The 26,610-nt window shown below is 40.6% G+C and overlaps 1 protein-coding gene across 2 annotated transcripts in view; it reads right to left on the reverse strand.

The window, feature by feature from the left end:
- Positions 1-2,167: 2,167 nt before the first annotated feature.
- ASB3 (ankyrin repeat and SOCS box containing 3) overlaps positions 2,168-26,610 on the reverse strand; it is a 194,307-nt gene continuing 169,864 nt past the window's right edge. The window contains exons 10-12 of one of the 2 annotated variants that reach the window (XR_004033312.1): positions 4,980-5,068; positions 4,427-4,713; positions 2,168-2,477 (exon numbers count right to left, since the gene is read on the reverse strand). The gene's annotated coding sequence lies outside the window, so the exon portion shown is untranslated. Of the gene's footprint in view, positions 2,478-4,426; positions 4,714-4,910; positions 5,069-26,610 lie in introns of both variants that reach the window. The other variant, XR_004033311.1, reaches the window with a different exon arrangement.

The raw sequence follows: 26,610 nt of genomic DNA on the forward strand, positions 1-26,610 counted from the left end.
AAGAAGCTAGACAGTCACCAGCCAGGCACCAGCAGATGCACAACCGATCACGTAGTTCTGCCAATTGCAGGACTTTGGGGGCATCAATCCCAGCACCTGGCTGGCCCAGGGTTCACAGGTGACATAGGTGTGAGCACTTGGCTACAGTGAGGAACAGAGTTACAGAGAAGGGCAATGGTAAATTCACTTCTCTGAGTGAAATGCCAACTGACCTGCACCTATGGTGATTTGAAACGAGTTTGATGCTTAGAAGTCACAGCTTTTAGTCCTGCATATTTTTTTTTTCCTTGAGACAGGGTCCCACACCAATGCCCAGGCTGGAGTCCAGTGGTCACAGCTCACTGCAGCCTCGACCTCCCAGGCTCAGGTGATTCTCCCACCTCAGCCTACCAAGTTCCTGGAACTACAGGTGCGCACCACCCCACCTAGCTAGCTTTTTCTGGTTTTTTTTTTTTTTTTTTTTTTTGGAGAGACGGGCCGTGTTGCTTAGGCTGGTCTCGAACTCCTGGGCTCAAGCAATCCGCCCACCTCAGCCTCTCAAAGTGTCGGGATTACAGGCATGAGCCACCACGCCCAGCCTAGTCCTGTGTACTTTAAGGAGGGTGATGTGCTCAACCTGAGTTCTTTTCTGAAAAACAAGGAACATAACCTTCTTTGCGGGGATGTGTAAGCAGCATACCCAGAGACAAGTTTGCACTGAATACTGCAGCCCTACAGCAGAAGCCAGGCATTCTGAAGTCACCCACTGCCCCGGGAACCACAGAAAGGAGGGGTAAATGTACTGCAACTCTCATTGACTACACAATAATAAAAGTCATCTTGCATTTGCTAATCCTCCTCCAACTCCATTTTATGTCCTAGGTCTATATTTTACTGAGATTTCTATTCTCCTAATAAAATAACATCCTGCTTCTATGATCTTCTTCATGCAAAAAACCTTAAACCACAGCAACCCATCCCCCAAAGGCATAAAAGTAAACCAAAAGCCATATGGCACTGGAATTAAAGTCAGCATATTGTTGTGTTGTATAATTCACCATTATTACAAATGATTTCTCAGTGATATTATGGTATTAACCCACTTTAGTGTGCAATGATTCATTGTAGTTCTGTTTTCCTTTGAAGCCCAGCCAGCTGTATTTCAAGTGGAGCTCAGCTGAATTTAACCACATAAACATTATATTGCCAGCACCATTCCCCAGCCCAGCCACCTGACTCATGGAAACTGCGTGTTTCAGGCCATCCGCAGGGTTTCTAGCTCTCAGCACACGAAGAATGCTGCAACTGCATATCTACAAGATCCCATCCTAATTTGTGGAGGTAATCAGTTCCATCCATCCTCACAGACATCTGACCTTGTCACTCAAATTATACTAGAAAATTTTGAGTCACGTGCCCAGCTCCCTAATTTCTTGATGGGCAAATTTGAAGGTAGTTAACGAAAGTCAAAAGAGGGATTGTGGAATTTCTCTCAGTTAATGAGGAAAATGTAAATTTGCCTTCCTTTCACAGAGGGAACTTGGTACTTAATATGTATATTAAACAACATACATTAAAGAGCATACATTAAACAACTATGTAGGAAACCTTTATGTATACATAAACTACATCACATATGTATGCATATACATATGTGTTTGTCATCCTGATGACCCCAATCTCACAACTCCCTGGGTTCACCCTGTCTCTTAATATTCAAGTAAAATGATTCAAACAGCCATACTAGTGAGGAGAAAAGCAGACCCTGATTATCTGGGAACTGGCCTGGTACTATGAGCCACACCTTAGTGTATTCTTTTGTTGAACACAAATAACTTTACGGACCGTCAGCATCAAACAAGGCCACTCTGTGCCTATGATGGATCAAGACAAAAACAAGACCACTCCACATGTGTGAACATAGACAAAGCAGGAACACTGCCCAACCCACAAAATACCAGACGTCCCCCTCTCCGAGCTAATGTGGGCAACTGCTGCTTCTTTACCAACTATGGTTTCAGCCTCATTCTAGCCTGCCCATCCTATGCATAAGATAGTTAAGATAACCAATCATAGAATTATCTCCGCTGCCTGACAGCATTCAATTAGAGCACAGCCCGCTTCCTTAAAACCTCCCCTAAAATCACCCAACACAAGACCAAAGCCCGCAAGCCTTCATAAATCCATTCACTGAGACGCCCCACAGCTCCCCACAATGTAAGTTCTCCCCCGCTGCAGCTGCAATGAGTAGACCCACCTTGTTCAACTATTAAAACGTATGTGTTCCCGGCAGTCTTTGGCTACGGGACATTGAGACATGGAACATCAGAATTTATCCTTATCTTTTCAAATGTCATTTCCCCTGGCATATTTGAGAGAAAGGGGTTACCTAGCTTCCATACCTGGGTCAATCCTGCTTCATGGCTATTCTCTGGATCCTAACCAACATGCTCAGCTCCATTTTAGGAGTTCTGGGGCGACTGTCTTTTGCCCTCTTTCTGCAAAACATCACAAACACAAGGTTATGAGCAAAATAAGCATTTGTGTGAGGATCTGGAAGTAATGGAGTGCAGCATGGAATGCACAACTTGAAATTGACTATCATACATCCGTGCCAACATTTCTCAAGGACTCCCTCACCCCTTCCCTCTACTGCCACCTTCCTTTCCCCCTAACTTTTTTTTTTTTTTTTTTTTTGAGACGGAGTCTCGCTCTGCCACCCAGGCTGGAGGGCAGTGGCACGATCTCGGCTCACTGCAAGCTCCGCCTCCCGGGTTCAGGCCATTCTCCTGCCTCAGCCTCCCGAGTAGCTGGGACTACAGGTGCCTGTCACCATGCCCGGCTAATTTTTTGTTTTTTGTATTTTTAGTAGAGACGGAGTTTCACCGTGTTAGCCAGGATGGTCTCAGTCTCCTGACCTCGTGATCCGCCTGCCTCGGCCTCCCAAAGTGCTGGGATTATAGGCGTGAGCCACCGCGCCCGGCCATCTTTCCCCCTAACTTTTAAAGAATTTCTCACTATCTGGGTTCTCCTTGCTCCCCTACCTCCATGCCACCAGCTTTGTTTATGTGTTTGTCTGTCCTTTCATCCTTCTGTCATCTGAACCCCCAAACTTCAGCTTCCAGCAGCCTCTCCCCAACATTCCTCTCTTGTTTATTTGCAGAGCCTCCAAACCCTGAACTCTCTCGCCCACAGAACGGTGGTGGAAACTTTATTATGCAAATCATTTTTCTCGTTTGCATGCTCTACCCTAAGCACCCTAGTAGCAGGTGGCATGGAGCTGAATGGGGTAGTAAGCAGAGAAATCAACATTTCTATAAAACCACCCCAAGAAGGTATATGAATTTTTAAAACAAAAGAAAAACGTTCCTCCTGGATGGAATTCTGCTCTAATTCTACTAGAGTAGTGGCTTTCAAACTTTCTTGGTGAGAACCTCAAAAAGAAATAGATTTACATTGCAACTCAGTATATACACATACAAACATGATGGATGAGAAAGAGACTAAGAGACAGAGAAAGAGAGAGATCTCTTACCCTTACTAAAATGCTCTCTGGCCAGGCATGGTGGCTCACCCCTGTAATCCTGGCACTTTGGGAGGCCAAGGCAGAAGGATTGCTTGAGCTCAGAAATTCAAGATCAGCCTGGGGAACCCAGGGAGATCCCGTCTCTACAAAAAATAATAATAATAATAATAAATTAGCTAGGCATGGTGGCACACACCTGTGGCCCCAGTTACTCAGGAGCCTGAGGTGGGAGGATCACTTGAGCCCAGGAGTTCAAGACCAGCCTTGGCAACATAGTGAGATCCCACCTCTACAAAAAATAAAAAAATTAGCTGGGTGTGGTGGTGCATGCCTGTAGTTCAGCTACTCCAGAGGCTGAGGTGGGAGGATCATTTGAGCCTGGGAGGTCAAAGCTGCAGTGTGCTGTGATCACACGACTACACTCCAGACTGGGCAACAGAGTGAGACCCCAAAACAAAGTAGTCTCTACAAAAAAAAAAAAAAAAAAAAATTAGCCGGGTGTGGTGGTGCACACCTGTGGTCTCAGCTACTCAGGAAGCTGAGGTAGGAGGATTGTTTGAGCCTAGGAGGTCAAGGCTGCAGTGAGCTGTGTTTGCATCATTGTACTCCAGCCTAGGCAACAAAGTGAGACCCTATCTCAAAAAAAAGTAAAACACAATAAAAATAAACTGCACCCTGATATTTCCTTTTTAATTCTACTTTTTTTAATGGAAAAATTCTAGTTGGCTGAAACCTATTATGCTGATTTCATTACCCACTAATGGATCTCACATGGTAGTTTGAGCGTGCTCTCCTACAGCAACTAACATTTAAAATAACAAACTTTTCTTCCAACTATAGGTGGAAAGATAGAGCTTATGCTCACACACACACACACACACACACACACACACACACACACACTCACGTGAGGTATCTCACCTGGCAGCTTCTTGAGCTGGAGGAATAATACAAGAGAGAAAGAAAAAATGTGAATCGCCTCTTCTCTGTAGCTTGAATTCACCCGACTGCGGCAACGCTCAAAGTATAGCATCAGTTCATATGGCGACCAGTTCATTTGAAGGAGTTCCTTTCAGGTGAAGAGATCTGTTGAAGCCCAGCCAAAGATGAAGCAAACCAAGGCCCAGATGAGAAGCAACTCAGGATGCGACTTCAGTGGCGTCCAGGAACAGATGCAAAGAACCCAGCGGCCCAGCAATTACACAGAACTGCAAAGTGGGAGAATGCAGATAGGCAAAATAAAGAGTAAGAAGACCACAACCACAACTAGGGCAGTTCAGGGAGCCGATGTCAACATAGAGAAGGAGAAGTGGTTGACAGGAATTACAGAGGGACGAACAGCCCCAGGAACAGAAACCAGCCATGGAGAAAGGGGTGGAAACCACACAGGTAAAGTGATACTTACCCTGGAACCAGAACCAGAAACTATGGATCCTACAGGACATGGATGCAGCTTCTTAGAGCTGTAACATACCTTTTAACGGATTGGCAGCTCTCCCCTGAGCAGAAAATCCATTTGTGAATTTGAAGGTCCCAGATATTTTTGCAGAATGAAGCCTTGTTCTACAAAGGCCAAAGATAAAGACAAAGGAAGGTGCATTAAGCCAGGCAAGGTTGATGAGAATGATGATGATTACACACTGTTTTTACCAAGAATTTGAGACAGTGCCCCCTTTTGGCTACTTTTCACACCTTTACCCTTAATTTATACATCTTCTCAAATAGAGGTTTGTAAGTGTGCATTCATTATCTTTCCCTGGAGTTATAAATGCATTTTCACTGATTTTTAAGCTCTAGACAGCCTTGCTAGTATGTTTACATTGTGGTGTTTATTTTCAGAGGTAGAACTGCAATAAATGAAAAATATTTCCCCTTCAGTAGAAAGGGAAATATTATACTTAGATATTTATAAGTAGTAATTTTTTAAATGGTAAGACAAAAATATTATAATTATACATTGCTGACAATAATTTTCTGAATGTTTCTAGTTTAGAGACAAAGTAATATTCATGACATGAACTATACTTCAAACTGAATATGGAATAAAAATGCATTTAAATAACGAGAGCGAACTGCATACCTAAGTGTACGTGCAAATCAGCTTAACTGTTTTATGTTAGAGTTACTATGATGGGAAATCACCATAATAAAAATAATAAAGCTACTATTTTTTGAGTACCTATTTTATGCCAGGTGCTCTGATGGATATTTTATATGTGCTCTCTTATTTAATACTCACAATAACCCCAAGAAGGAGGTAATATTAACCCTATTTTGCAGATGATGAAATCAAAGTACAGAGAGATTAAGTCATCTGCCCAAGGTTACACTGCTAGTAAGTGGCCAAACTAGGATTTAGACCTGTATCTCCCCCCACAAGTCTATATTTGTTTCCTGTTCCTACTTTGCCTCCTCCATCTCAACCTTTGGGGGAATGACATCCAGGTGCTTATTCTGGGTACAAGGCTTTGCCCAGTCAAATGCCATCATCTTTAGAACCTTCCAGAGAATATGGATGTGAAAATTCTAGACAGTTTTGTTCTCTCACCAAGAAGTAAGCAGACTGAACTCACTCATGTGAAGTGCAAGACAGACTCAAGTGGGTTTCTGAGGGTTTCTTTTCAGACATAAGACCTCAACAAGAGCCTTCTAGGACCCCACCAATGTCTGCAGAGCCTGGTTCGGCCCGGGGCTTCAGAGAGTTTTCGATGTTCCCCTCAGCAGACTGCAAGCTCTGTAAAGACGGTTGTATATGGCATAGAATGGACCAGTCACTGAGGACACAATAAATGCTGATTATCTGCTTAGGGTTTCTCCCACAGAACATTGCAGAAGGGCTGCATCCTACAATGGCTCACACCATTTTCCCTAATCCTCTATTCCCATAATTTCCCTTAGAAGTAAAAGCATCTCGGCTGGACGCGGTGACTCACTCCTGTAATCCCAGCACCTTGGGATGCCGAGGCGGGCGGATCACGAGGTCAGGAGATGGAGACCATCCTGGCTAACGTGGTGAAACCCCGTCTCTACTACAAATACAAAAAAAAAAAAAAATAGCCGGGCGTGGTGGTGGCACCTGTAGTCCCAGCTACTCGGGAGCCTGAGGCAGGAGAATGGCGTGAACCCGGGAGGCGGAGCTTGCAGTGAGCCGATATCACGCTGCTGCACTCCAGCCTGGGCAACAGAGCGAGACTCCGTCTCAAAAATAAATAAATAAATAAATAATAAAGAAGTAAAAGCATCTCCCACCCTCTTCCCTAGAGGCACCTTCCTGCATTCAAATAAGTACTCAAATAAGTGCTTCAAGGCACAAGTCTGTTTCATTATGTTCCTCCTCCACTGGCAGGAAAGAGGGGTTGTGGAGAGTTCTCCTCCATCACATCCTGCCTAAATTCCACAGCAGCAGCCCAGGTGTTCTTTAATAAGGAAGCAAAATGGACTCCTAAAATGGGCGAGAAAGTATTCATTCTTTGACTAAGAAGACATTTTGCGTCATAAATATTCAATGTTAATTAGCTAGTAATTCGTGTTTCCTTGGATTTGGAACCTACATATATTTTTTAATGGACACTGTCTTCTCTCAGGAGTAGCCATCTCTAGATTTTTTGGCACAATTATGTGATATGTGAACTAATGATGATTTCTTGTACTAGTATAAAATTTTAAGGGGGGGAGAGGAGAAACAAAATAGAGACCAGTCTTCAAATTTAACATAAATGGAACAATAAACAGTCATGAAGGAAATGTTTATGATACAATAACTGTTATTAGCTTGATGTGCTGACTGAGAAAAGATATAGTACGCATTTTTTAAAGTGACTTTAAAGGAAGAATAATTTGTTTGCATAAAATATGATTACTTACCGTCATAAATGTTTATTTGAATTTATTGCACTATAACCAAAGCCAACTGCATTAGCCACAGCAGGGAAACCAAATTTTGAATTGCAAAGCAAACCAAAGGTGTGACTGGGAACATATCAGCATCCAATGCTGACTCAGAGAAATTGAGGCAGTTAAAATTCTGCTGATTTTTCAGGATGTGAGACTCTAAAGAAGCTGAATTGTTTAGAAACAGAAAAAAACTGTAACTCGGACTGGGACCCACCTCCTCTGAAAAAACAACACCTAGATGACACCAGTCAGCAGCTTTCTCAGCTTCACCTGACTTTCCACCTGCTGTCCACACTAGAGTCTATCAACTGGCTATTTGAGGCTGAATCCAGCTGCAGATGCCATTTTTATAAGTTCACATTTAAACACATTTAGAAGAGTTTAGAATAAAGCCCAGGTGTGCTGTGCTTTCTCAACTCACCGGTCTCCATCATGCCCTCTCTTCTTAGGCTCCTACCTTCTTCATTCATGTACCTGCCCCACCTAGCGGGCCCTGGAACCCTTGACCCACACACATGCCTTCCAAGGACTCATGAAATACTGCTGTCTATAGCCAAACGATAAAACCGAAAGCCCTTCAAGGAAAAGGGCTTACATTGTCTCTGTCAATGGCTAGAAGGAGAAGAATGAGAAAAGGAGGAGGAAGAGATCTTGATCCTTAAAAGTGCCTTTACACTAATTTTCTCAATTGAGGCTGCCCAAGGAACCACGGTAAGTCAGAGGTGGAGGAGGCTCCAAGGCCTCTACTCCCCATTTCCCAGTGCCCAGCTCTTCCAAAGATCCCAAAACTACTTCTACTGCAAACCGATTGGATGCTTTGCAAGCAATCAGTGATAAAAGATACAAGAGATGGCTAAGGAACATCTTGGAGGACATGAGGAAGGACAGGAAAGCCTCTACAGAACAGACCAGGACATCTTGAAATCTTTCCACCATGTGGAAATAAAATTTATTTTTTAGTGATGATTCTCCATAATCAAACGACTCCATTTTTTTTGTATTATCCAGGAAAATATCTTTAATATTGTGATTTTTGTTTTTAGATTAACAGAAAGGCTTGGTTTCTGATGTTACCTTGTTACTCCTTTTAACTTTGTCACACTAAGACAACACGAAGAAGGACAAGAAAGGGGGTGGAAAGAAAACAGTAAAAATGTTGAACCTTACAATGTGCCAAGCACCAGGCTTGGTGAATTAACATGAGGTATGTCATAAGACCCTCACACATCTACATTTTAGAAAGCAGGAAGCAGGGCTGGGAGTAGTGGCTCACACGTGTAATCCTAGCACTTTGGGAGGCCGAGACGGGTGGATCACTTGAGGTTAGGAGTTCAAGACCAGCCTGGCCAACATAGTGAAACCCCGTCTCTATAAAAAAAAAAAAAAAATCAGCTGGGTGTGGTGGGGGGCACCTGTAATCACAGCTACTCGGGAGGCTGAAGCAGGAGAAATGCTTGAATCTAGGAGGAGGAGGTTGCAGTGAGCCAAGATTGCGCCACGGCACTGCAGCTGCAGCCTGGGCGACAGAACGAGACTCCATCACAAAAAAAAAAAAAAAAAAAAAGAAAAAGAAATCAGGAAACAGGAGTTAAGTAGCTTGGCCAAGGTCCCAGAGCAAGTAACAAAGTAGCTGGCCTATACTTTGTCTTCTAGAACTGCTGGCCAACTACCATTTAGACTCACTGCTTCGTTTTTTGGGATTGTAGGCTTTGATTTGTAAGTGGAAATAAATATGCAACATATTTAGTGTGACATCTTCATTTACCTAGACAACTTTCATTTCCCCTTCACGTACTTAGTTAAGGCCTTCGTGGTCCACGGTTCATTGAATAGCCACAATTTTAAAATCTGGTTTCCAGAATGTTTCTTTAAAGAATGTAGTTACAGAGGACAGAAGGGGCAGTTGTCAGTATTCATACCAATTCATTGAGACAATTACTGGAAATTTAGCCCGAAAGAGGGTTTTTCTGAACTCTACTAATCACTGTTCAGCTCTCTTATTTCTTTCAGTTATAGAAGAGCTGAGGTTTAGTGAACAATTTCAGCCTCTTCCTACAGAGAGCTCTTCACCAGTGGTTCACTTCATCTGAAGCACCAGCAAATAGCTCAAATGTAAGGGCTGATAACTGTGTTTCTAGATACCAGGTTATGACTGTATCCACCATAGGAAGTTGGTTTTGTCTTTTTAAAATATCATCATGAAAGCATCCTCACAGCATGAAACCTGAGAGAGAGCTCAATACTTCATACAATGTGTCAAGAAGAGCATTAGCAACAACAAAAAAATTTACAATATTTTATTTCCACATTATTTCCCTAAGCCCCCTGTTGTCCAGACCTTTCTGGCCTTCAGAAACCACAGGTAGCTTCTGGCAAAGCTTGAGACAGATGGCGATGTGAAGTTCCTGGCAAGTGAGATAAACGTGAGCAATATCAAGCACCCACCTCACAACTTTGGAGGCTCACAACGCGCCAGCTCCTACCCAAGGCCTCAGGAAGGATCGCTTGCTAAAATAATTTTCTGGTTAACAAGAAACCTATGCAACATTTTATGCCTGGTGTTTCAAAAGCCCCCTCTGAGGGATCCACACTATGCATTTTAATTTAGGTTTACACGTTTTGTTTTTTAGTAGAATGAACTGTGCATAACAACACATTTCACAATATAAAATAAAAAGCCCTTGATACAGTTCATCTACTGGAAGGTTTTAACTCTAAATCCAGAATAAATAAAGCAAAGTAAACATAGCAGTACTCCAACTTGCCTCCTCCAACATTTGCTCATTTTTTTGGCCATAGATTTAGGGGAGATTGGGGATATGGAGGAAGACAGAGGAAATAGTAAGACACAGGAACATTGGTGACATGCTAAGGAATCCTTAATATGATCTGGAATCAATGATCTTTTATTGAAAATCAGAGGGCATAAAACGATGTCCTGAATTCTTCTTACTCATTTTGCCACATTTGCTGGAAATCAATCCTTTTGCAATCAGCTCAGATTTCAAATAATCTTTGAGAGGCTTTATGCCCTTTCGGCATGTAAATGTGTATTTTAGATCCATTTGAAAACACAATAGGAGGGTGAATTTGAAGATCATAGACATTTTCTATTTGTTTTGGTTCAATTCCACAAGGTTTTATAGAGTTCCAGGTTGGTACACAAATTCTCTAACAGAAGCTCTGTCCAGGAGCTATCAGTGGCCTTTAAGAACATCCACTTTATCCCAACCTCTGACAGATAAGAAATGAAACCCAGAACACTTAGATGATTTGCCTGTAATTACACAATATGAGGAAGAGCTTCCTTCAAATGTATCATCAGAAGGTCATGCTTTCCATGTTTGGCATCTGATTCTCCATCCGCATCAGCAGGACTTGAAGGCACCAGTGCCCTCTGGCAGACAGACCCACTTCTCCAAGGACTTGGATGTGTTTGACTAGTGGGATTGGGCAAATGACACTACTTTAGAGAATCTTTTGTAATTAGACCAGTCATGAACATATCTTTGCTTCATTCCATAAACCTGGCAACTTCTGAAAATCTGGAATTCTCCTTTCAATTTATTTTCCTTTGTCCCATGAAATCATCTGAGATAGGAAAATAACTGTGCTATTTCTCTACACTTTATCAGCCTAAAAGTTAAAGGAATATGAGGGAAATGAGGCTGAAAAGTCTCTCTTCTTTCTATTTTCTTTTCTTTTCTTTTTTTTTTTTTTTTTTTTTTGAGACAGAGTCTCGCTCTGTCGCCCAGGCTGGAGTGCAGTGGCGCAATCTCGGCTCACTGCAAGCTCCGCCTCCCGGGTTCATGCCATTCTCCTGCCGCAGCCTCCCGAGTAGCTGGGACTACAGGCACCCGCCACCACTCCCGGCTAATTTTTTGAATTTTTAATAGAGACGGGGTTTCACCTAAATTCTATTCATCCTCCTAGACTCAATCCCAACAAATCTTCCCAAGATCTTTCCCAAACAATCATAGCCCACCCTGACTTACTATGGATGTTAACTTCAGTATCATATATTAGTCAGGTCTCTTCCCAACTTGGTTTCTGTAAAAACTGAGAGTTAAAACGAAGAATAAACATAAAGGTCAAAATATTGACTTTATTACTACGTGATTTTGCTAAGACTAACCCCTAGTTTATTTATCTAGGTAGACTTATCCCCAATCTCAGGGAGCCCTGGAGCAGGGCAAGAGGTGGATGCACACCCAAGTGAAACACACACGTTGGAAGGGAAGCATCGAGGAAGGCCCATGCTCTGTGTAGACAAGCTAGCTCCCAAGAGAAGAAAGGAGGATGAAATTGTCCTGAGCATACTGTTCAGTCCATGAAGGTGGAATTAATAATGGGGAAAGAGAAACCTGGAGTGTACTCCATTGAACTACCCCTCAAAAAAGCCAGTGGTGGGAAAAATGTTCTCCAATTCATAGTCTTGCATTACATTTCTCTATGCATGTTAGTTCTCTTCTTTTATCTGGATTTTTGAGCTTCTTCAGGACAGAAACCATGTCTTAAACGGCTTGTGTCCCTCACTGAAGCAAATACAATACTGAGTAAATAATGAATACTTAACACATCCTTGGTTTTTAAAGGATTGATCATAACAGCAAGGGTTGTAGAAAGTTAACTTTTCAAATTTGTGAAAAAACAAACCTTAGAACACTAATGTGTTTCATCAGTAGGTTGACCAGGTTGGACATGGGTCCCAAGTCAAATTCTCATATCCAAAAGACCCTACTTAAAACCATGCAGCCTTATTCTCTATTATAAAAATCGTCTATGTCGTTATTTGGAAAACATTATAACCTAAAGACTTTGAGCATAATTTGGCATACATTCATTCTCTACACACAACCTAAATGTTTGTTCTCCTTTAATGAAACAGCTATTGATAACATTGCAAAGTTTCACTAAAAGAAAAATAAATACTATTAAAAGAAATAAGAATTAGAAACTGCTGCTTAATGCACAAATATGGGTAGGATATGCCCAAATTCCTCCAAATTGGTTGATGAAAGTCTTGCAGTTATGCTATAATCAGAAGAAAAAAAAAACTACACTCGGAAGAAATGCCCTACCAGCACACTAAGCAAATTATGGCTATAAAATTTCTGAGTTTACACACCATCTGCCAAGATATTAAAAATGCAGTTCCAGACATAAAGGGAAGCACAACAAACTAAAGAAATTTCTAAATTGGAATGTCCTGAAATTGAAACTCTAAAAATTCCCCCAAGTGGGAACTGATGAGGTGAAGCCTTCTTTCTGAACAGACACATATTGCAAGAGCAGTAGTGAAATTGTTACCTACATAATGTCCTCCCCTAGGAAGAGGGAATTTTTAAATATTCCTAAAAGAAAAAGAAAAAACAAACCTCCTTAGTTGCCTCAGCCTACAGACAGATTAAAACTTCCCCACTGTGGCCCCTGTCATTCTAGGTTGTCCTTTGTAAGCTTAACCCATTGTTCCAAAAATACACAGGTTCCAGGCCCATACATTTTTTGATTTTTCAATTGATACATGTTTTTACATCTTTCTGGGGGTACATATGCTATTTTGATACATGCATACAATGTGTAGTGGTCAAATCCGGGTATTTAGGATATTTATCACCTTGAACATTTATCATTTCTTTGTGTTGGGAACATTTCAAATCTTCTCTTCTAGCTATTTTGAAATATACAATATAATGTTGTTAACTACAGTCGCTCTACTTTGTTAGCAAACATTATAACTTATTTTTTCTATCTAACTGTATGTTTTTACCTATAAACCTATCTCTCTTCGTCTCCCTCTCACCTCCTTCATACAAACACACACACACACACACTCACACACACACACCCCCTTCCCAACCTCGGGTAAGTATCATTCTACTTTCTACCTCCATGAGTTCAAAATTTTTACCTCCCACGTGTGAGACCATGCAATATTTGTCTTTCTGTATCTGACTTATTTCACTTAACATAATGACCTCCATTTCCATCCATGTTGCTACAAATAACATGACTTCATTCTTTTTTATGAATAAATGGTATTCCTTTGTGTATATATACCATGTTTTCAGTATGTATTCATCCACTCATGGCCACTTAGGTTGATTCCATATTTTGGCTATTGTGCATAGTGCTACAATAAACATGGAGGTACAGGTATCCCTTTAATATACTAATTTCCTTTCCTTTGCATAAGTATCCAGTAGTGGGATTGTGGGATCATATGGTAGTTCTATTTTTAACTTTTTGAGAAACCTCCACGCTGTTTTCCAAAATGGTTGTACTGGTTTACATTCCCACCAATAGTTTCTTTTCTTCCATATTCTCATCAGCATTTGTTATTTTTTGGTTTTTGTAATAGCCATTTTAACTGGGATAAGATGATACCTCATTGCAGTTTTGATTTGCATTTCCCTTATGATTCGTGTTGTTGAACATTTTTTCATATAGCCATTGGCCATTTGTATGTTTTATTCTGAGAAATATCTACTTCGATTTTTGCCCACTTTTTAATGGAATTATTTATTTTTTTGCTGTTGAGTTCCTTGAGTTCCTTGTATATTCTGGATATTAGTTCCTTGTTGGATCAAAAATTTGCAAATATTTTCTCCTATTCTGTGGGTTGTCTCTTTACTCTGTTTATTGTTTCCTTTGCTGTACAGAAGCTTTTTTTTTAGATGGAGTCTCACTCTGTCACCAGGCTGGAGTGCAGTGGTGCGATCTCAGCTCACTGCAACCTCCACCTCCCAGGTTCAAGTGATTCTCCTGCCTCAGCCTCCCAAGTAGCTGGGACTACAGGCACGCACCACCATACCCAGCTAGTTTTTGTATTTTTAATAGAGATGGGTTTTCACCATGTTGGCCAGGATGGTCTTGATCTCCTGACCTCCTGATCTTCCCTCCTTGGCCTCCCAATGTGCTGGGATTACAGGTGTGAGCCACCACACCCGGCCCAGAAGCTTTTTAGTTTAATATATTCACATTTGTCTGTTTTTATTTTTGATGCCTGTGCTTTTGAGGTCGTAGCCATAAAATCTTTGCCTAGACCAATATCTTAAAGCATTTTCCCAATGTTTCCTTCTAGTGCTTTTATGGTTTGGGTCTTACACTTAGGTCTTTAATCCATTTTGAGTTGATTTTTGTATATTGTGAGAGATAGGAGTCTAGTTTCATTCTTCTGCATATGAATATCCAGTTTTCCCAGCACCATTTATTGAAGAAGTTGTTCTTTCCCCAATATATGTGCTTGTAATAATTTTTTGTGCAAAATTTTTATGCATAAAGTTAGCCAGTGTCCCAGAAAGTGAAGTCCCAGACTCCTGGAGACCCAGACTCCCTATATTTGGAAGAACTCATTTTCAAGAAATGCCTACCTGAGACCTCTAACCATATCCAACCCAGGTAATTGTATCCAAGATGATTCTGGCCCCAGGCCAGTAAAAATTGCTTCAATAAAGTCAGAAAGCTCGAAACATAAATTTGCAGAGCTCAAATCCAAGAGGGAACTCACCCACAACTCCGGTTTCTGTGAGAGATGCATCAGCACAATGGGCCCTGCCTGTGCCTATTGATGGCACATATGGAACATATGGAACATATTAGAATATATGAGAGCTCCTTCTTCAAGCAACTGAGACATAAAGGTATAGGATCATGGTTCTCAAACTGTAGCAAGCATCAGACTCACATGGAAGCCTTAGGAAAACTCAAATAGTTGGGGCTCATTCCTACAGTTTCTGATATGGTGGGTCTTGGGCGGGGCCAATAAATCTGTATTCCAAAAAAGCTCCCAGTGGTTGCTGCTGCTGCTCAAGGGGGCCACACTTTCAGAACTGCTGGCCTACAGAATGAAACAACAGCCTGGGAAGGGCATGCCCTGGCCAGGACCTCCACAAGGGCAATCATCCACGTGTGCCAACAAATCGAATGTGTTCATTGAATCTGTTTTCACTGAAGAGCATCTCTTATGCCTCTTATTCCAAGTCTTGCCCTGCTGATGAGAGCAAGAATGTCTCTGCCTTTGATCACCTCTCTCAGGTCTAGGGTCTTAAACAGCCCTCCAGATGTTACCCTTTCTCTGCACTTTGGGACTCACGTTTTTAAAGCCTAGAAAACCAATACCTCCATGAATTTATTTCTACAATCCAAAAATCAAGCCATTGCAGATAGAAATGACTGCACAGTGAGTGCTTAACTACAGTTATAAATTAAAAATAGATCAGCAAAGACATATGCAAAGTCACCTTAAAAAGAAAATGCCTTGAATGTAGCTTTTGTTGACATAATTTTTTTAAAAACAAGAAAAGAAAAATGCCACCCAGACATACCAGCCTTGACTTTCATCAGATTTAAGCTACTTAGACACCTAAAACACAATCAGTCAGAAAGAAGATATAATTGGTCTTTAAAAACATAGGAAAGATGGGACTTCTAAGAGCCAATCTGTCAGACCCCTTTGAGCAGCATCCAGAGATAACCAAAGCACTTTATCAGTCCAGCTCAGATACCCATCTACCTGCTGTGGATTCTCTTTTCTAAAAATATATGCACTGCGACACACCAGCAGGGACTTATGACATGAAATATTTAAATTATATTATTAAATCTCTTAGCCTTGATTCCATTGTCACCAAGTGGCCTTCTGATAATTTGGTTTCTCATGCATGGAACATACCTTCAGGAAAAGTGTGCCCAGTCAGGCCAAGCAGGAACGTCTGGTCCCGTGGTAATAACATTTCTCTTAGTAAGCTGGCATCCTGACTTCATGTATCAGCCTACTGAGAGCTTTGCTCATGTGAGGAATTTCCCTTAAGTCCAGTTTAACTCAGGAATACCAGCAAGATCTCAGTTTCTAGATTTTGGAACCCAAAAAGCAAGACTTTGATTCCCCCAGGCATATGCCATCTTAGGAAGCCTCCTAATGAGTGGTCAGCTGTTGTGCAGCACCCTGGGAGGATGAAGCCAACAAGATAACTAAGACACTTGGTGGCTGAGCAATAAGATCACATTCCATGGACAAAGAAAGCGTAAAAACAACAAACTGACTGGGCGCAGTGGCTCACGCTGTAATCCCAGCACTTTGGGATGCCGAGGCAGTTGGATCACGAGGTCAGGAGTTCAAGACAAGTCTGGACAAGATGATGAAACCCCATCTCTACTAAAAATACAAAAATTTGCTGGGCACGGTGGCAGACGCCTGTAATCCCAGCTATTCAGGAGGCTGATGCACGAGAATTGTTTGAACTTGGGCAGCAGAGGTTGCAGTGAGCCAAGATCGTGCCACTGCACTCCAGCCTGGGCGACAGACAGAGACTCCATCTCAAAAAAAAACAGGACAATCTTCAGAGTTAAATAAACTTGTGGTAAATCCTCTCTCTATAGCTTACTAGCTTTGTTATTTAACTGCTGACTCCTCATTTCCCCATTTACAACATGGGGAATATGCCTATGTTATAAATCAGAGATTCTCAAAGTGTGGACCTTAACCAACAGCATCAAAATTCCTGGGAACTCGTTAGAAATTCAAATTCTGAAATCTATCCCAGACCTACTGAATCAGAAAGTCTGGCAGGTAGGCCTGCAATCTGTGTGTTAACAAGCCCTCCTGATGCTCACTAAAGCTTGAGAAGCACTGACAGCGATTTTTGCTAAGATTAGAAATTATGTATATAAAGTATTTAGTATAGGTTCTAGCACAAAAGCAGATATTCAAGATATTTTTGTGACTATTATTATTACTCCCCCCGTAAATTTAGAGAATGAAGAATTCTCTAATGATCTCACCACTCTATAACTAATAATTTCATTTTTTATTTGGCCAAGGACACTTCTATTTATTTATTTATTTATTTATTTATTTATTTTATTTTATTTATTTATTTTTTAGATGGAGTCTCGCTCTGTCACCCAGGCTGAGGTTCAGTGGCACAATCTCGGCTCATTGCAAGCTCCACCTCCCAGGTTCACGACATTCTCCCGTCTCAGCCTCCCGAGTAGCTGGGACTACAGGTGCCCACCATCATGCTCGCCTACGTTTGTTTTTGTATTTTTAGTAGAGACGGAGTTTCACCGTGTTAGCCAGGATGGTCTTGATCTCCTGACCTTGTGATCCGCCCACCTCGGCCTCCCAAAGTGCTGGGATTACAGGCGTGAGCCGCTGCACCCGGCCAACAATTATATTTTAAACATACAGTTCAGATCCTTGTATTTGTTCAATTTTTTTTTTTTTTTTTTTTTTTTTTTACTTTTTTGCTTGTTTGTTTTCGTTTTGTTTTTTTGAGACAGGGTCTTGCCTTGTCACCCAGGCTGGAGTGCAGTGGCGTGATCATGACTCACTGTCACCTCAACTTCCCAGGTTCGAGTGGATTCTCCCACCTCAGCCTCCCAAGCAGCTGGTAATACAGGCATGCACCATCACGCCTGGCTATATTCAGCTTTTATAAATTTTCTTTCTTTACTCAACAGCATAGATACTTTTTAATATGCTATATGGTTTTCAAATTTCAATGGCTGCCTAATATTCCATAGTTGATATGCTGCAGTTTTTGTAATTATTTTCTTAGTTTTGACTACTTATACTGCTTCTAATTTTTCATGAGACGTCCTTGGCATACAATTTATTCCTTTTCTTTGAATATTTCAAACTCCTAAACAGAAGAATATTATGTCACAGTCAATTAATTTGTGTGTGTTCTTATGTATGGTCTAAAAACAAACTAGTATGCTAATGTTTTCACTGGACTATCCTCAACTAGAAATGGCATCCCTTGGTAATTTATGAAGCTGAAAAATTGTTTCTACTGTTAGAAATGTTTTAAATTACTATCCCATTTGAATATTTATACTTAATAAAATGTGATGTGACTACCTAAACTGTTATTTGCGTTGCTCATAGAAATTCACAATTATTCTTACCTGTAAGTCCATATAAATGAATGATCTTTCTTTAAACCTGAAGTTATAATTCTAAACTGGCTAAAAACTGATGGATTCCCGAATTCCTTTATGTGAAAAAATATGCAAATAAAACAAAATTGAAAATAGAATCCTTTTTCAGTCTTGTATTTAAATATTTAAATATCTGATAAATTTTACTATTAATGTATAACTATAAATCCTGACTTGTGTTAAATGAATGTATATGATATGTGAACGAAATGAAAAACAATATGACATTGATGTTTGTATTATAAGCAAAGACAAGTATGTATAATGAAAAAAAATAAAAACATAACATTTACTTGTGGTATAATAAACATGTGAAAGGTTGAGATATTCATTTATGGTTCTGAATTATTATGCTAAAATATGTGTAAATTGAACGATTAGTATTTTTATTGCTGCTAATGTTATCATTAACATTAGGAAAGATACTGTGTTTGGGAATGTGGTTTGGTGTGATTATAATTGGAAAAATAGTTTGATTATCCCTAGCTGTGGTTTCACTAAGGTCTGGAATTCTACATTTTGTTTATCCTTATGAAAACAAGGGATCTTGAATTTTGCACTTTTATTAAAATTAGAATTTCAACTTTCAGGCAGTGAACTATGAACTTCAGTTCCAAACTACAATCAATTGCAGAAAATGTAAAAACCCAATAAAATAGAGATAAATTATGGGATCTAATGAGAAACCTCATCAAGGTTACTAGAACAGGATCAATTTATGAAAATCAATATTTCTTTATTCCAGCCTTAATCAAATAGAAAATAACATACTCTTTACAACAAAGCATTTAAGAATCAACCTAAGAAAGAACATAAAAGATTTTTATGGGAACTAATTTAAAATTTTAATTATGGGACATAAGGAAAGGATATGAATGCATAGAAGTGATAACAACATCTTAAAGATGACATTTCTCTTCAAATTAATTACAGACTTAGTATCATTCGAAACACAATTTCTGCTTTGAGGAATGTGATAAAGTCACTCAAAAAATGTATACGGTGAAATAAAAGAACATAACTATGTTAACTTTCAAAAAGAAGAACAAAAAAGGAGGACTCACTCTACCAGATACTAACACATATCACAAAGTCTTTGTATTAAAAATCTTATAGTACTCACAGAACAGATAGATGCAATGAATCGAGTAGAGCTCAAAGACACACACACATGCATGCACCCACATCACACACATATGCATGCATACAATACACACTCGCACATACGTGCAAAGGCGCTTGATTTGCGATAAAGTTGGGTACCACAAAGCAATGGGGGATGAGAGATTATTTAGTAGATTTTGTTGTATAGACTTCTTGTCACCTCACCTGTCAGCACCCTGTGTGAACCACCATTATCTCTCACCTAGATTCCTTCAAAAGCCTACTGTCTGGTCTTATTGCTTCTTCATGGTCCCTTTCAGCCTATTTAACAGTAATTCTGTTAAAACAGTCAAATTATGCTTGCGCTTCTAAAATACAAACAACTTATATTAAGATACAAAGAACCTTTTGTAGTCCAACCAAATTAGGCCGGGAAGAACGGCTAACAGTTTTCACACTTTCTATTATTAGGCACGATTTGATTTCACATATTAACTCATTTAACCTTCACAATAAACCTGTGAAATAGGCACTATTATTTCCCTCACCTTAAAGAGTCACAGAGGTAAAGTAATTTACCAAAGGTCGCAAGTAACTTAACCTTTCTGTGTGGAGAGAGTGTTGAGATTCAAAACCTGGATTTCTGGCTTCAGAATATTTGGGCAAGGTTTGCAGCGCAAAAAGATTTGTTTACTAGACTTTTAGATCCCCCATGGAGTTTTATAATAATTCATTAGAACATTAAGTCATGATACTCCAAACTGATATTATACCCATTATTCAATTTTATGGTAGGAGGGAATTATTACAAAGTGTATTACAAAAGCCCAGCATATTGCCTGACTCTGCCCCAGCTTTCTGATATGCGCCTTCTTTCTACTACACTGCTTTTCATGTTATTCTCTTCTGCAGCATGCATAGTGGACTGTTCCTTGGTTCCTTGATTCCTTGATCTCGCCCATGGAAAGTCAGACTATCAAGGAGGCCTGCGCAATCCAAGGAGGCTCTACATTTGGCTGTGATGTCGCAGCTCAGGTGTGGAGGTGGAACAAGACACATCACCTGGTTTTGCTGGGGCAAAGATAGGCCGAAAAGGAAGCCAGGCAGTAGAGCTGATCTGGGTTGAGGGGATTGAGTTTGCAATGAACTCAAAAGCCACTTAAATACTTTAAAGCAAGAAGAGTAACGCAATGTGCAGGATGGACTGCAGTGTGTGTGTGTGTGTGTGTGTGAGAGAGAGAGAGAGGGAGAGAGAGAAAGAGAACATTTAATGTGTCAGGACTCGCCTCTGTGTCCAACACAATATGCATTTAGACAGGTTCTGCCTGAAGCATCTCAATTACCTAAATTATCTAAAAAGTCAAGGATATTAACCCAGCCTTGAAAACAATATTGACCTATGCAGTCACAACCTAAGGGAAAGACTTAATTAAACTCTAAACATGAAAAATTAAATGCATCACCCACCTTTCAGGTTGAGGTTTTGGGAGTTGGATAGGCAGGAAAGGAACTGATAATGTATTTGCTATTGACAACTAACATTATTTCACTTTAAACTTAACATGCATACATAAAGAACCTTCTAGAATTATCATCAATTCTAACATTAGCAGGATATTCAATATGTGTGCTAGATACTGTGCTATCTGTTTGGCTTGCAATCTCTCATTTGATCCTAACATAACCAACAGAATAAGGAATTACTATTCTCAGTTTATGGATGGGAAAACTGAGGCCCAGAGGGGTTATGATACTTGCCCTTGCTACTAAAGAGAAGAATATGGGTTTTTTTATTTTTCTTTTGGTGATAAAAGATTTTGCTCATTTGAAAAACAAGATACAAGAGATAATCAAGCAACAGAGGATAACGGAGTGAGCATGACCTCACTACTCGGTTTGAGAAAAAACATTACAAACACAGTTAAGATCCCTTATGTTCATTCCACTCCCTCCCAGCAATAGCCATAAACATGAACTTGGTGTTTATTGTTCCCAAGCATTCCTTTAGATTTTTACTACATATGTGTGTATACTTAAACAATGTATTATATTGTTTTGGCTGCTTATTTAAACTTTAAATAAATGGTATACTGTAAGTATCATTTTACAATTTGCATTTTCACTCTTCATGGTGAGTGGGTGAAATTTATTCATGTTGGTAACTTTAGCTCTAGTTTATTTATGTCATCTGTTATATAATATTCTACTTCATAAATGCACCATGAGTTATTATTCATTCTTCTGTGGATGGATATTTAAACACCTTTGACTGGTCATAATTACAAGTAATGCTGCAATGAACATACTTTTACTTTTCTGGTGCCAGAATTTGTTCAGAGGGTATAACTAGAAGTAGAATGGTTGGGTTATAGCATGCATGCATCTTCAAATTTACTAGCTGTTGTAAAATTACACCAAAGTGATTGTTCTAATTGCCACTACCATCAACAGTGCATGGCAGGACCAGTTGCCTGCATCTATGTCAGCACTTGGTTTTACCAGGCTTTTTAATTTTTGTCAACCCTAAAAGTATGAAATGGCATCCAGTTGTGGTTTTAATTTGAATATTTCCTAATCACTCTTGAGGTTGAGCTGCTTTTTATATGTTTATTTAACTGCTAATTTTCCTCTTCTGTGATTTGTCTGTTCATCAACTTGAACCAAGAAGATACAAGGAAGATGCACGACTCCTCCTCAGGACAAAACCCTGCAGCTAAGTGCTCAGTTTAAAGATGCTTATTAACTAGTAGAGCAGACAGGTGAAGGCAGACATTTGCACCTCTGTGGGGTAAGTGCCATAGATGCCGACAAGGAGAATGTACTCAGTGGAAAGGTAAGGCTTCCTGGAGAAGACAGCCCTTAAGCTAATAGTTTAAGAATTCATGGTGGCCAGGTACAGAAGGAGGAAACAGCATTCTAAAGTGAGGAAACAGTATCTGCAAAGTCATGCAGGTAAAGAAGAATCTGATATGTCCAATAATGTAACAACTAGCTCAAATTAATTGGAACAGAGGCTGCTTAAGGCATACATATAACTAAGAAGGGTAAGGGGTGGCCATGCCTTGAAGGCCTTGTATTCGGCACTAAGGAATGTATTGTTCTAGAGTCAGAGAGAAGCATTTAAGAATTGTGAGTAGGGGAGTGTCATATCTGCACTCTAGGGCTGAGACAGAGGTGCAGAGGTGAAGAGGGATGGGCTGAAATAGAAACTTTTTATTCTCTATATATCTCATTCTCTATTAGCAATGAGAACTGTTAGAAAACTACTGCAATACTGATAAGATTCTACACCAAGGCAATGGCGCAAAGGCCAGAGAGAAGAATTGAATTTAGGAGAAATCAAGACCAGGTAATCAACAGAGCTTGACGGTCTATTTGAAGGATACTGGTGGGGTCTGAAGAGTTAATAAATAGTACCTCCCTTTCCCAAGCCTGAGTTCAGAACCCAATTAATAGATAGATGTAGGTGTCAAGCAGATAAATATCAAAATATAAGCTTTATTACTGATAAGGCCTATGTAGAAGGATATGCCTCAGGCATGTAGCCACATGGGCTTACTAATACCAGATATGATAAAGGAACATGTATCAACCCAGGCACTGGCAGCCCTGGACACCTAGAGGATGCCCTCTGACTCCCAGGGGCCTGCCAAGGAGCATGTAAATCCTCTGCAGGCAGGTGACAAAACAGGCAGGAGGAACATGAGCCACCATGCTCAGTTCCTTCATCAAAACTTAGCAACCAGATGAATCATTCCTCTTCTTCCAGCAAGGAATGAGTGTAAGCATGTGTGGAGGGGAAGGGGCAACCAAGAAAAATGAGCATTTAATGAAGTGTCCTCCAAATGGAAACTTAAGAAAGGAAAGGTCCTCCCATTAACAATAGTAATAAGACTTATATTTCATTTTGAGCAGTGACTATGGTGTTCCAGGACTTCTCCACCAACTCATAGCTCTGTGATTTCAGGTAGGTTATTTATAATACTATAGCTAACTTGTACAGAGAAATTACTATGTACCTCCATGATAAATGCTTTCCATACACGAACTCACTCGCTCTTCACATCAACTCCATGAGGAGAATACTGTAAGTATCCCCATTTTACAGATGAGTGAACTAAAGAGTTCAAGCTATTTCTCAAAGTCACCTTTGTAAGTGGCAGAGCCAAACTGAAACACTAGACTGACTCCAGAGCTTTTATTTTTAACAAGGACACCTCCCAATGCCTGGCACATTGAAAACACTGTTTTTATTACTATGGCTATTCTATCATGGTCATCTTTTCACAGAAGAAAGGTGGGGGTCTTGAGGTAGAAGTTAGAAACGTCTGGTAGATGCCAAGAGAAGCAACATAAATCAAACCAATCATTTTGGGAGATGGAGTACATCTTCTCTGGATGGTAAAGGAAATATGCTTGTAGGTTCTGCTGTTAGCAGAGATTTTATTCACCTGTGAAGGAATAAACACAGCACATTTGGGGAACAAAAAGGAAAATGTCTTGGCTGACATAGCATATCCCCAGTGGGGTATGGTGTGTGATAGAAGTGTATTAAGTGCAAAAGGGTCAATTGAGGAAGACAAGGCTGTATTATAATTCTGTTATGTGTTTAATTTTCTCCAAGAAGAAATAATCAACTTAGAGCTATGTTTTCTACTTCATGTCCAAAATAGTGGTTGACCAAATTTGTGTGCTTATAAATACTTTTATTTTGGATAAGGTATGTGCTATAGACTGAATGTTTGTGTCCTTCTGAAATTCATAGGTTAAATCCTAGTGCCCAAGGTGATGGTGTTTGGAGGTGAAGCATTTGGGAGGTGATGAAGTCACAACAGTAGAGCACTTGCAAATGGGATTAGTGCCCTTATAAAAGAAGCCCTGGGGAGCCCTCATCCCTTCCACCATTTGAGAATGCAGCAAGAAGACATCTATCCGTGAACCAGGAAGTAGGCCTTCACCTAACACCAAATATGCCAGTGCCTTGATCTTGGACTTCCCAGCCTCTAGAACCATGAGAAATAAATTTCTGTTTTTATAAACCATGCAGTCTATGGCATTCCATTACAGCAGCCCAAAAAAGACTAATACAGTATATAAGATGGTAAAATATTCTTCATTCCCAAACCATGCAGGTTTTGCACACCGGCAAAAGGATAAGTGGAATTAATGTAATTAGAATTAATGCCATACAACACTGATAATAATATTGTTTAAAGTAGACATGGTTTCTTTCTAAAATAAGCCAGGCTCAGGAGAGCAGGAAAGGGCCATAACAATTGGACCTATTCTAAAAACTGCAAAGTCATAGCCATGCTAAATGGAGGAAATGTCCCTCCTCCTATGACACTGAACTGTGTTGTTTCTAAGAAAAATGAATGCTTACTTTGGTGAGGAGCTGAGTAAGAAAATCAGGCACTGAAGCTTCCTGGTAGTAAGACAGAACCGTATTCCAAAGATCCACATAGAACTTCACACACAGGACCAGAGGCCACCCCACCGCCATCCCAGGGCCTTGCAAAAAGCTCCGAGACATTGTTCATTATTGCAACTGCAGGAAGCCCCCAGTAAGGAGAATTGCTGCCTGAACCCCATGGAGTGTGGCTCATGAGCGTGCCTGACTTGGGGACCTGAAGCAGGGGTGCTATCTGGGACTGGGGGCTAGCGAGAAAGAGGGATATAGATCAGGGAACACTCTCCTAGCAAAGTTCTGAGCATGCAAAGACCTCCCCATCTTTGTGCAGCTTTAAGTAAGATAAAGCTCACACCTAACTGCCATTCTCAGATCCCCATCTCGTCAATAAAAATTTCATAAATTTGTCTAATAGTCCTGTGAGGTTTATGGGGCAGAGACCAGAGTAGCAGGCAAACTCCAGGAAGGGGAAGGACTTATCCACTTCCACTCTGCCACAAACTCCACAGGAGACGGACTGGAGGGCCATCTATCCCTTCTTCTCCAAGTGGAGTTTCAACTAGAACAGTGGTGGAGAGACCCCCAGATGCCTGAGAATGCTGTGTTCCCTGAGCACCTCCCTTGCCCAGGTTAGGGAGGAGCACACTCCAGGACAGGACAGACGTGCACCGATACCCTTAAGTCACACACAAATGCCTAGACAGCATGCAGCGCTGTTCTTGCTGCCTGCCCAGGTGGACATATCCAAGTTGGCAGGGAGGTCGTGTAAAAGAAGAAAGGAGCAAGCAGGGTGGGACTACTTACTATGTTCTGCAAGCTCATGATACATATTAATAAGACAGTGATCCTACCCCCTTAAGACAAGAAAGAGAAACAGAAAAACATTTAGCAAATCTGCAATCCCAGGAGCACCTGCTAGAATCAAGTCACAACCCTATCTAGAACCTAGTCGCCTGAATTTCTTCCAGAAGATTTTTCAGGAAACCAGAAGATGTAGGAGGCCTTTCCTGCCCCTCAAGATTTAGATAAGACTGACTCAAACCACTTCTTACTTGCTCTATGGAAATCTAAAAACTTTCCCATGATTTCTATAAACTCCTAGGAGGTCAAGTTATCTTGGACCTTCTGCCTCCAGGCTCCTGCTGAAGTCGATCTGTTCCTCATAACATCCACTAAATATGAACTCAGCTGCCTGTTTATTTCTGCAACCCAAAACATATGTAGGTTTAGCATAATCTACTAAAGATTTCTTATTTATTTATTTTTTGAGACAGAGTCTCACTCCCATAACCAAGGTGGGAGTGCAGTGGCACAATCATGGCTCACTGCACCCTCGACCTCCCAGGCTCAATCAATCTTCCCGCCTCATTTTTTGAATTTTGGTAGAGACAGGGGTCTCGAAGTCCTGGGCTCAAGCAATCCTCTCACCTCAGCCTCCCAAAGTGCTAGGTGTAATCCTAGTAGTGTGGCGTGAGCCGCTACTCCTGGCCTCAACTGAAAATTTCAATGAGACAAAGATGTTTTATACCCCAAAAACACACACCTCTTCAAATGGAAGGGTAAGTAGCATTATTACGACAATGTCTATGGCCCTGACATGACCAGGGAGTGTTCCAGCCCCTCCTCATCCAGCACAGCCTCTCTGCAGATCAGTGGCCCTGGTTTCCCAATCCATCTTCCTTCTTTCCCCCACCCTTTTCTTCTCAGAGGAGAAAACAAAAAACAGTTGGGTGCAGTGGCTCACACCTAT

The sequence above is a fragment of the Nomascus leucogenys genome, chromosome 14 (assembly GCF_006542625.1).
Source record: "Nomascus leucogenys isolate Asia chromosome 14, Asia_NLE_v1, whole genome shotgun sequence".
NCBI lineage: Eukaryota > Metazoa > Chordata > Mammalia > Primates > Hylobatidae > Nomascus > Nomascus leucogenys.